The following is a 13,172-nucleotide window of genomic DNA, read 5'->3' as shown; positions in this document are numbered from 1 at the left end:
TTATCTCGTTTGGAGTTGTAAGTGAACAATATGCACATTTTCAGCATTTTGGTTTGAGTAAGTCATTATTGGCAGAACCAATTTGCATAATTTTGATAGTAAACCAAATTTTGCTGTATGTCTGTATATAGTATTAACCTCACATTTGTTTTTTTTTTTTGTACAATTTGCAGTTAAAATATCATGGTGCTTTAAAAGACATTTGTGTTGACACACAGAAGAAACAGAGACAATCAGCTGCAAACCTACAAGAGGAACATAACAGACACTTATGTATTCCTTTTGTATCACTAAAAATATCTTTATTTTAAATTTCCCTTTTCTAAAATATTTTTATACTTCTGCCTTTCTTGTTTGTAAACTTAGAACCTTTCCCCACAAAACCTAGTTATATCCTGATTGCCTGTTAATAAACCAGTCAGTGATTAAGACTTCTCTAATCACCAAACTATCTACAGCATATATCAAAGGTGTGGCAGTAGTCCAGGCATTACTCTGTTTGGTTTAATCCATCATTTACTTTGTTGTGAAAAAAATGCATCAAAAAGCTTCTTCTAGCAACTTTTCAAAATAAACACAAACCTCAAATGTAGGCCTTTCACCACTTCTTCAGTTCTTTTTTTCACAGTGTTCAGATTTTTTAACAACACATTTGGCTTTTAACCATGTTGGTTTAAAAACAAAATGTTAGAGTCTACCCCCTCCCTCCAAATGCTATAGTTATATTGGTAATGTACCCCATGTTTATGGCATACCTTTATCAGCTGGGATGTGTCATCTTCGTAGCAGAAAGAGCTCCTTTCCAGATTGGGCGAGCCAGCAAGCTGCTTTTTCCCACCCCTCCATCTCCAGTTCCTCCAGTACCCAATCTGTTAGTCTGTCTGGTATTATCTGGGTTATAGTTAGGGCTGCATCCCCCTACTTCACAAAGCTAAGGTAAGTCCTTATCTTTTTAATACCTGAGGTTTGTTCTATTTAAGGTCGGTTGTGTCACAAGTTTAAATCTATCCACTGGTGTATTCTAACATGTTTTTTTTTTTTTTACGTGATGTTACTGTTCCCACATCCTTTGAAACTTGTCTTATCTTAATTTAAACATTGTCATTTTGTGTTCTGTGTAGAGTTGTAATTAGCCATAGGGTGAATAATGTTGCATTTTACTCCCATGTGATTCCTGTTTTTATCCAGCTTTGTTTTGTTCACCATTTTATTATCTGAAGATGCCAGAACTACCATATTCAGGTTGTTAGTGAGAAATTCTCTAGATTCCCAGACTGACTCCTGCGGTTTTGCAGATGAAAAGAAATAGCTGGATACTGTGTAACTGTTGTAAAACGTTCCTTTGACATCTTATTGCTTCACCTCCACAGATGTTGAAAGGTTAGCCTGAAAATTCAGACCAGTGAAGGAATGAGAAGAGATATAAAGTTAGAGTAGGCATTCTAGTGAATTTGTAACATTAAACTTAAAAAATAAATACTTTAGATAAAAAGAATGCAGTACTCCCTTTCCACCTACTCGTAGTAGGATTTCCAGAGACTTGCTCTAAGTCCCATGTACCACTTCACTCCATGTCTAGGGCACACAGCCTGTTAAACTGCTACTTGCTAGTTGTAGATAGATGGCTGAAAAGTGAAGCATGTTTATCCTGGTGTATCAGACATATGTCATGTCACTGTAATTGTATTTTCCCATGTCCATTATCCTCTTGTGGCCTGTTTTTTAAGAGATGTGAGAACCTTGTTTTTTTCTGCAATGTTTTTCGTAGCTCCCTATTGAAATATTTCACTCAAAATACTGGTGCAGCCAAGCCAAAAAAGACCAAAACTACAGGAGTAGAGTGAATCTCAAACATTGCTCTTCTTTAAACAAAATTTTTTTTTTTTTTTTTTTAACGGGGCAAGGCCCCTGCACCCCCACTCCCTTTGAGCTTATATACACTATCTCTGAGATGTACATTCCTTGGAGAAAAGGGAATATTTTTGGAAATGGAAATCTTGGACTTGGTATATGCAAGTCTGTTTTTTTTTCAGCCATTTAGCCTCCATATTTCGGAACTCACTTTAGTGGGTTCTGACATTTTATGTGGTTACCTAGCATCATACATTATCTGAGTTATAGGGCAGGATTTTGGATTTGTTTGCACACACATTTGTTTCAGTGGTGATATAATACAGTGAAGTTTTTTGTTCTTTTAGTAACAGAATCAAAGAGAAACCTTTACTACCTGGGGGTTGGACAAAGCATCGTCATGTATTACCACATTCATGTAGCTGGGCACCCTGTTTATTCTTTACTTTTCTTACTGTTGATGCAGCCGTAAATAGGAACACAATGCACAGTAACATACAGAGGTACCAGTAGCAGACTTGTGTTCTTTCTAGTTTGTTTGTGTTGCATTTGGCGCTGCGGTAGTAGGCCACAGCATTTCTGTGGTCAGCCCCTTTTTCTGTTATGTCCATGCATTATAAGTCATTCTGTTGACCCATATTCCACCATTTAATCTTGCATATCATTTCAGGGTTCAGCCTGTCCTCTTTATGAAACTGTATTTTCTTCAGTGATATCTTGAAGTACCCATTCTGGTTTCTACTCATATCACTTTCTTTCTCCATCCTTACTTTCATTTACAGTTTTGCCTTTTCCATTTGTCCTTTGACAGTGCACCAACATCTATATCGCAGCTGGTTTTGTCTTATGTTGTCTGATGTATGCATGTCAAGCATTCTTCTTTCCTGTTACTCTGGGCCCTTCATGTTAAAACTTCACTTTCTACTTTTCACTGCATAACCAGGCATTCTGCATGCCTCTGAAAACTCAAAGATTCTTGATCATTTGTTTTTAAATATAAGTTTTTTTTATTAAAATAGCAAGCAAAGGCAAGTCAGAATTAGAAGGTGAAAACTTAAGCATGCGATTTAATTTTATGCCTTACGATTCAGCCAAAGGGTGATTATAACGCTCTGATGTTTTTCATTAGATCACTATTGAAGTAGTTCTTGCATATGGGACATATATTGCCAAAGATACCTTACATCCGGACAGACTGCAAAGTTTCATGCACCCTCTTGTCATGTCTTGCTGTATGCCCACCCTTAATATGAGAGGACTTGCAAGTGTAAAAGAAACATATGGATATGTCAAATAGCACAACTTTTATGCTGTTAGTCCACATATGTATACTCTCATCAATGTTAGTGCATTTGTTTCCTTGCAGTCGGCTTCAGCACATTATGCAGACGACTCTACCCTTATTTGTTCTGACGTCTCTCTCACCAACCTTCAAGCTACTACCCAAATCTGCTTCTCATTAGTAGAAAAATGGTTCTCAAACCTAAAACTCCTACTCAATCCAACCAAAACCAAATTACTTTTATTCTTCCCTTCTCCAGCAATACCTCCCAGTCTACAATTTCCCAGCACCCAAACTCCTATCTTTGTTGTCTCTGCTAACAATGGCACCAAAATCTATCCAGTCTCCCACACCAAACTACTTGGGGTGACAATAGACCACAAACTTAGATTTGACATGCACGTGAACCTGACCACTAAAACACTGAACAAGAAACTTGGATCCATGTACAGGATAAAGAAATTCCTAACCCCTCACACCAAGCTAACCATTGCCAGAACTCACCTCCTCTCCACCCTCCTATATGCCTCCCCTATATTCTCCTTTCTTCACAAAAAGAGCTTAATAAACTATCCACTGCCTATCACCACATAGCTAGATTTATCACCGGTATGCCCTACCGTCCACCATTGCCTAAACCTTAGAACACTAGGATGGTTAGAATTGCCTAATCTTCTGAAACTTAACCAGCTTACCGAGGCATTCAAAATCATTAAACACCCTGACAAAACTCCTCTCTAAACAACATTCTCACCTCCTATTCAAATCTATCATCCCTTAGGTCATCCAAAATTAGTCAAGTATTGACCATCAAACCAAACAACTCAGGAGGGGATGCTCTCTATGCCAATTCCATTGGCAAGTTATGGAATGCCCTTCCAAGCAACCTTAGACAATTGACCACTCTGGACCAATTTAAAATTCACCTCCGAGCGTTTCTAAAAACCCAATAGTTATGCCCATGCCCTAACCCTGATTAATATCCCTTGCCCACGACCCCTTATGGCCTAGACTAGCCACCATGTAACCCAACTCAAACGGGTCACCTTATAACCTTTACAATCTATCTTACCAACTCCTTTCTTCCTAGGATTCCATCTTTTTTACTTACTTATTGTTCTAACCCAAAATTAGAAGCGTACCAACCTATTGTACTAATGTCTAATTTCTGTTGTATTGCTTGGAATATTTGCTCTTGTATCACTATTCTTTGGTACTTTTCCAATATCATAAGTGTATTTAACGTATTATACTAAATGTTCAATTTCCATTGTAATGTTTGTAATATGTGCTCTTGTACCTCTGTTCCTTGGAGCTTTTCTCCCCGGGCCTCCACTGAAAACGTATATGTATCCAGCTGGACTATCCCGGTCAACAAATGTAAAATAAATAAATAAAATAAATCTTCAGGCAGGCAAGTACCCTGTTAAAGACCCTTCCATTTTCCTTACAATATTTTGTACAAGTCTTTCTAATGTCTTGTCGGGAAAGGAAAGTGTAGATGTCCTTCAAGAATGCAACTGCAGTCATAACATGTGGGTTGTCCTGCCTCAGGCAGCCCTCGGTCGGCCGGATTCCAAAGTCTGGGTCCGACGTCAGCTGATGTAGCATTTCTTTCCGATGTCAGAGTGGCTGGAGTATATAAGCATCAGCCGACGCCATTTTCTTCAGTCTTTCTTGCCGCGCGGTGCCCGAAGCAGAAGCAGTTCGCAAGTGCTGGTTGGTCAGCTCCTGTATTCTACGATACCGAAGTCATCAAAAAAGCTAAGTACCCCGTTGGGGACCTTTTCTTGCCTCAGCCGATGTCAGAAATTACTGAAAAAGTTAACAATTGTCTTTTTTGTGGTAAACAAATACCTCATAAGGATTTCCACTCTTACTGCCTCCCTTGCCTGGGCCCAGACCACAACGTCTCGGCCTGTGTAGCCTGTGCTCGCTTCAACAAGCGCACTCTCAGGCGCCGGGCGGAGTTCGCTGAAGACTTTTTCGGCGATAAATTTGCTTATACCATGCCGTCGGATCTTCCGACATCGCAAACTCCCAAAAAGCGAAAAGACCGGGACCGACATCCTCGGCCCGCGTCTACTACCGACTCCACGCCAAAATCTAGCGTGAGTGCTTCGGTTCCCTCTGAGACGGTCTCTCCACCACTCCGAACCGAAGACACCGCATTACCGACGACTCCGATTCCAGACATTTCTCCGATGCCAGTTATAGATTTTCCTCCGGACACCGAAACCGAGGAAATGCCCGAGACCATTGCTGTAGACAAGGTCACTCCTGCACGTGGAGCTGCCAGGCCTCCTATGGCCATGTCTATTAAGGCCTACACTAGGGCTAAGGCAGCCAGCAAAACAAAGCATATTACTTCTAGATCTTTACCTCAGCCGACTCCAGAGACACAAATTATGTCCATGGCTGCTGATTTAATTTCCATGATTAGAGGTTCGCAGACCCATCCAGAGAGAGCATCCCAGCCTCCTCCTGATAAAGGCCCGGGTTGAACCCTCTGACCCTACTCCTTCAGATGAAGACTCTGAGGGCTCTGTCCACTCTGATAGCCAGGAAGAGCTCTTCCAGACCTATGAGGACTCAGATGCAGAAGATTCCATACCTTCGGCCTCCCCACCTGAGGATATTTCCTTTGGGGAAGTTCTGCACACCATGAGGTAACATTTCAAGTGGCAGGGCCAGGAATATTCTGATTCCAGGAAACGCCTTAGGACTTTCCTTAAGAAGCCTCAGCACAGGCCCTTAGCTATTCCTCCTGTACTTGATGTTCTGGATGATTTGTATTCTGATTCTAGTGCTACCCCTGATACTCTCCCTCCTGCACCAGCCAAGTCAGACAGGTATTACAGGGTCCCTGAAACTCATTCCCATTTATTCAGGGCCCATACTGTTGATTTGGAAACTATTTCACAGGGGCCTAAAGGAGTTTCAGCCTCCACCTCAAAAAATCCTTTACCCTCCAACAGGGAAGCAAGGTCATTAGAGAGATGGGGTAAAAAGGTTTACACTTCCACTACCTTATCTATGAGAGCTTTAAATTGCCTTTTTCATATGTTCCAATATCAGGATTATCTTTTAGAAGATTTACAAAAAACACTAGCTTCTCCTGATCCTTTAGACAGGAAGACTTTGCAGGAAGCTGTACATAACACTCAGCAAGTAAGCAATCACTTCCTGCAGTGTGTATATGATGCACTGAAAGCTTCATGTAGGGCAGCTATGACAGGGGCAGTGATGCGAAGACATGCTTGGTTAAAAGATCAACCTCTACCAGATCATGTAAAAGCAAAGCTTCTGGATGCAACTTTGGAAAAGAACAAGCTTTTTGGTGCAAATGCTAAGGATGTACTAAAGACCATTGAAGAAAAAGCAAAATCAGTTCAAACTGTAAAGGATTTCCTCCAGGTTCAACACCCCAGATTCAGTAGGAATTGGCCTTCAAAAAACTGGTCCTTTCCTAATCCAGAAAAGTTTCAAAGGGGTAAGAACAGACGTGGCCGAGGAAGAGGCCAATACAGAGGCCCTTACAGGGGACGTCAATGGCAGCCAGGAAACCAAAGAGGTGACGAGGGGTTTCTCCTGCCCAACAACCACAATCTCAATGACTTTCCTCTACTACCGCCTACCAGGGAACAACTGGAAGCTCCCTTGGGCGGAAATTATCTCTGTTTGCAGAAAACTGGCACAGACTGACAAAGGACAAATGGATTTTGGACATTATAGACCGAGGGTACAGGTTTCATTTTCATACCTTACCAAGAAAACAAGGCATGCCAAATCTACCACAACATCAAAGGGCAGAGGCTATCAAGCAAATCTCTCTGCTAACTCAAATGAAAGCAATAGAAAGAGTTCCACAACAAGAACAAGAACAGGGATTTTACTCAAGACTGTTCCTTGTTCCAAGAAAAGAAACTCAATGGAGACCAATACTGGACTTGTCCACATTAAACACCTTTCTCATAGTACCAAAGTTCAAAATGCTGACTCTACAGCAACTCCTTCCCATGCTAGGCAAGGAGTCGTGGCTGATTACTCTGGACCTCAAGGAGGCATACCTGCATGTCCCTATCAGACACAGTTGCAGAAGATACCTCAGATTTCTTGCAGGGCCAGAGCATTATCAATTCTCAGCATTGCCATTTGGCTTATCTACTGCACCCAGAGTGTTTACAAAATGCCTGGCTTCAGTAATTGCTCATTGCAGGCTCCAAGGTATACAAATTTACCCGTACCTGGACGACTGCCTCATACAAGCGGACGACAAATTGATGTTGACAAAAAATCTGGAATATGTCATACGATTACTTCAAGCTCTGGGATACACAGTCAACTTCCAAAAGTCAAGACTACAGCCATCCCAGCAAATAATCTTCTTAGGAGCCAAACTAGACACAGCCTCTCAAATGGCTTACCTGACAGAAGACAAGCAAGAGAAGTTAACTCAATACTTCAAAGGTTTAGCAAAACTCACCCAGATGACTGCAAGGAGAGTCCTACAGGCCATGGGTTACATGGCATCCTGCATCCTACTGGTTCCATTAGCAAAACTACACATGAGAAAGCTTCAATGGTACCTAAAAAGCGTTTGGTCTCAGCACAGCAACAACTTGGAGACAGTCATACCACTCATCCCATGCTTACAAAAGGAATTCCTATGGTGGGCTTCGGTGAGCCAGGAAAACACAGGTTTGTCATTCAAAAAACCACAGATAACACAGACCATGACTACAGACGCCTCAGACCTCGGATGGGGGGCGCACATGGAAGGCAGATGTATACAAGGACAATCGTCTCCAAAGGAAACACATCTGCATATAAATCAAAAGGAAATGCTGGCAGTAATGCATGCTATCGAGGCTTTTCAAAACCAACTCCAGCAAGGTCACTTAATGATACGGACAGACAACACCACAGTGATGTGGTACATAAACAAGCAGGGGGGCACTCACTCTTATCCCCTTTGCAGACTGACAATGCAGCTTTGGGAGAAATCACTGAGTCTAAACATCCAGTTGCAATCACAGTTTGTTCCAGGAAAAGACAATGTGTTGGCGGACAGCCTAAGCAGGAATTTCACAGATCCACACGAGTTGAAGTTGCATCCGAAGGCTTTCAGACAACTCACTTCGACATGGGGCAAGCCAGAAGTGGACCTATTTGCCTCTCACCTCAATCATCTACTACCAAAATTTTGCACAAGGACATACCATCCAAAGGCTTGGAAAATAGATGCTCTTTCATTCAACTGGAGCTCCCTAGCAATCTATGCATTCCCACCTCTGCCATTGATGACCTCAGTATTACTAAAGATCAAAGCAGAGAAGCCCAAGGGAATTATAATAGCTCCGGATTGGCCAAGACAACACTGGTACCCACTACTACGGAGCATATGTCACACCAGGAGGTGGGCCCTCACTCAGTGGCCTCTACTTTTGACTCAGCACAATTTCGAAACACTGCATCCAAACCTTCAAACTCTGCAGCTAACAGCCTGGGAGATCCCATAAATACATTCAACTTACCTCTCTCCAAGGAAGTCCAGAGGATACTAACAGAGGCTCAAGACCATCCACCAGAAAGGTCTACTTAGCAAAGTGGAAAAGATTCAGCAATTGGAATACCAGCAAAGGGCATGATGCATCATTGTTGAACATCCCACTTATCTTGGAATATTTGGCAGATATGTTACAGAGTGGCCTATCATATTCGTCAATAAAAATACATGCATCTGCTATTTCAGCCAGATACAACACTGATCCTCCTGTTTTTCTCACCCCTTACTAAGGCAATTCCTCAGGGAATCAAGAACATTAAGCCACCAAGAAAGGCCCCAGTGCCAGCCTGGGACCTCAATTTTGTCTTAGAAAAACTGACTCTTCCTCCTTTTGAGCCAGCAGCTTCAGTTGACTTGCAATTTCTCTCATGGAAAACAGCCTTCCTGTTGGCAATTACCTCAGCAAGAAGGGTTTCGAACTACAGGCCCTAATGGCAATACCACCCTTTATTATTTTCCACAGAGACAGGGTTTCATTAAGGACCAACCCTACCTTTATGCCAAAGGTGGTATCTAGGGTTTCTCTAAATCAAGCCATCCATCTGCCTGCCTTCTTCCCCAATCCTGAGAATAAGGGGAAAGGATTTTACATACCTTGGACATTCATAGACAACTTCGATACTACCTGGACAGAACCAAGGCCAGTAGGAAGTCTGAACAGCTTTTGTAGCTTACGCCCTGCAGTCCAAGGAAAAGCAATTTCAAAACAGACCATTTCTAAATGGATTGGACATTGCATCAGATTCTGTTATTCCTTTCATGGAAAGACTGTTCCAGCCTATGTCAGACCACATTCCACCAGAGCTACAGCCACCTCTACAGCATTTTTAAGAGGGTGCCTACAAAGGACATTCTAGAAGCTGCTACATGGAGCTCCGTGCATACATTCTCAAAACACTACAATCTCCCCCTATACTCCAGATCCAGAGCAGGCTTTGCTTCGCAGTCCTGCAGGGTTTGATTGCCACACCATCTCTTTCCTAGAGCATACCTCCTCCCCAGCTAAGCTATGGTATTCTACCCACATGTTATGACTGCAGTTGCATTCTTGAAGGACATAGTACAGTTTTGTACCTACCATAAATGTAGATGTCCGAGAGACATGCAACTGCAGTCGGGTTTTCCCTCCCTCCATACCCCTCTATGCTTAGGGTCCACTCCTATCCCTCTCTCTCTTAGCTGGGGATATCTGTTATGGTGTATTTGTTGTATTGCTCATGTATTTGTTTGGAATCCTGTTTTTGTCTTCCAATTTGATTACAGCCTTCCTTGGAGGGCACCTGGCATCTGGGGCAAGAAACACTGAAGAAAATGGCGTCGGCTGATGCTTATATACTCCAGCCGCTCTGACGTCGGAAAGAAATGCGACATCAGCTGACGTCGGACCCAGACTTTGGAATCCGGCCGACCGAGGGCTGCCTGAGGCAGGACAACCCACATGTTATGACTGCAGTTGCATGTCTCTCGGACATCTACATTTATGGTAGGTACAAAACTGTACTTTTCGAGTGCCAAATTCCATTTGAGGATTTCATCTCTAGCTGTATATTTTGTTTGTGGGCTGATCATGACATCAGGTTGTGTTTAGTCAGTCAGTCAGTCCTTAATTCCTAAGACTGTTAAGAGTATACTAAACTCCTTTCACTTTTTTCTTAAAACAGACGTCTGGATTTGGCGCTAGCAACTATGGTGTCTTCCTTTTGTCCAACATAGCTTTTCCCTCAGATAAAGAAGAGGAGGTAATTGTCTAAAGGAGCTAACTGACAATAACCAACCATTTATCCTCTTCTCTCATAGTCTATGACTGATTACTTTGTTGAAGCACATTTGCAGCTCCAGGATTGTCCATCTGCTTCTCCCAGGCCCTTTAGTATGAACCCGTTTGAGGTTACTTTGGCATAGGATACTTGCACAGTGCACTTCCTATCGGACAGCTCGTGTGGCAGAGTCAGCCAGGAAGGAAGAAACTGAATAGGAGGGGAGATATTCACCAGGATGTCCTTCTCTCTTCATATGCTGTAGTATTTATCACATTAGGGGAGTCCACCTCCTGCTGACTCGTACGTCCAGACAGTATACAAAAGTCTGCATACTACTGCGAGGTACGTATGATGCCGCACATCATCCCCCGTATGTCGGTCATAAAGAGACGGGTGTAAAGCAGACACCAGCACACACCAACCTTAGAACCTTTCTGTCAACTGTTCGATCGCCTGCTCCAAACATTTACCTGCCAGATCAGTTGTGAATCTGGGTTAGATAAATACTCTGTTGGGGCTTTTTTATTCTTAAATTCTTTTTTCCTACTACTTGCTTGTTGGGTGATTTCATGTCAACTAGGAAGGGCAAATGTTAGTGTGGAAGGCAGATTCCAAATAAAGACGTCCATGACCTCTGCTTGTTCTGTCTAGGCCCAGACCACAATCAATATCGCTTGCACTATCTATCTGTAAGTCGTTCATCCCAAAAACCCTTAGGAGCCATTTAGCTTCTCTTAAACTTTACTTAAAAAAATAAAAAAACAATGCCTTAAGCATCTAGAACAGGAGATGGAGGTGATGTTGGGGTCTTCGGATGAGCCACAAGCAAAAAAGGCCAAGAAATCTCAGCCTGACCTTCCAGATGTCTCTCCCTAGGCCGATGTAGGCTCGGAGGCCATGCAGGAGTTGGTGGATGTCTCTTCGGCAGATACCACAGGGGAAGTCCTGAAGGAGTCTATCAGCATGTCCGCTAAGGAAGTGCAGGTGTCCCAACGCTGGCAAAAAGGGGGATCCACTGCTCGTTATTTCCAAAGGTCCACGCAGCATCACCCAAATCACCGTGCATGAGGTTGTTCTTACTGACATAGTGGAATGTAGGCCATCGGGCCCTTCCATCTTCCATCACATGGAAGCTCCCAAAAAGAAAAAATTAAAGACAAAGCACATCGCTCCTGCTTCACAAGGACAAGCGCCTGATTGGCAGGCTTTCTCACAAAGCCTTTTTAATGTCTTCAAAGCCCAGTGCCTGTCTTCGCCTTCCTCTGTCCCTCTGCAGGACATTTCTCCATCCACTGCCTTCAAGAGGACAGCTGCAGATACCTTTTTGGATGAAGAGGAATCTTCAGGAGTTGAGTCATTGGCCTACTGCACCCAAATAGCTTCCCCCCGGGGTATACCTCCCCTGAAGTGGAATCTAATGGTACTGATTCCCCTGGGGAGGATATTTCTTTTGGAGAAACTATCCAGAAAGTGAGAGAGTTTTTCAGGTGGGACTGTTGCCAAGTCTCGGACATACAAAAGAGGTATTATGACCTCTTGCGTATGGATTCTCCATCACCCTCTGCCATCCCCCCAGTTCTGCCATCTTTCCTGGATGCATTTACTGCTGCATCCAAGTGCCCAGACTCCCAGCCCTCTTCTCCCAAGCATCCTGACAGGTTCTACAAGGTGCCTGAGGGACTCTAAATTCCTATTCAAAGCTCCATCTGCAGATCCAGTTACCATTTCAGTATCAGCTGATAAGGCTTTCAGGTTACTGCCTTCTACCTCCTTACTGCCCTCTGATAAAGAGAGCAAGGTTATGGAGAGACTGGGGAAAAGGTTTACACCTCTGCCACTCTGGTCTTCAGGGCAATTAATTACCAGACCCACATGGCTAAATACTCTCTGGCTCCCCTTTCAGATGCAGGAAAACTCCTTTCAGAGCTCCCAGATTCTCCTCCCAAGGCTGAACTGGCAGCCATCCTCAACTCCTCTGCCCAGGTTGCTAGGCACTTAACCAAGAGCAGTTGCAATGCTGCAGATGCCTCTGCTAGTGCAGAGGCCTCTGGGTTGGTCCTAAGGAGTAATTTCTGGCTTAGGTTAACAACCCTTACCTGTTGACTTCAAGGCCAAATTGATGGATGTCCTTCTGGATAATAAAGCCGTATTTGGTAGCTCGGCTGCAGACCTATTCAAATCATTACAGTGAAAAGGTAAGGAGCTATATAATCTTAAGCATATCCTTGTTTCTTCTATCCCCAGGTTCCAAAGGAACTATCCAGCAAAGACTGCCTTTGTTATAAAACCTGTCATGCCTTCTTCCCCTAAAAGTAAGAGAGGCCTTAGGAAACAAGCTTCTTCTAAATCTACCTCATCCACTCCTGCTCAGAAATAGGCTTTTCAGTCCCAAGCTAAGCCTGGTAGCCTGTGAATATCTGCCTCCAGGGCCATCCACTTCCCTGTCCCTTCTTCTCTCTCTCTCTTACTGCTTGGTATTGGATCACTCTGGACTCTTGGGTCATCTCCATCATCCAGAAAGGATATTTCATGGTTTGGGAAACTTATCCCTCCTTCAGAGGCATCCCACAATCACCAAAAGAACAATTGGTACTCTTCCCTCAGGTCATTTCAGATCTTCTTTCTCAGGGGATGGTTCAAGAGGTCCCTTCCTCCCAACAAGGGAAAGATTTCTACTCCAAGATGTTTTTGGTTCCCAGGAAGGATAGCC

Source organism: Protopterus annectens, chromosome 7.part0, assembly GCF_019279795.1.
Source record: "Protopterus annectens isolate FY-2018-M chromosome 7.part0, PAN1.0, whole genome shotgun sequence".
Lineage (NCBI taxonomy): Eukaryota > Metazoa > Chordata > Ceratodontiformes > Protopteridae > Protopterus > Protopterus annectens.
The sequence above is the reverse complement of the archived record's forward strand: the minus strand, read 5'-3'. Positions refer to the sequence as shown.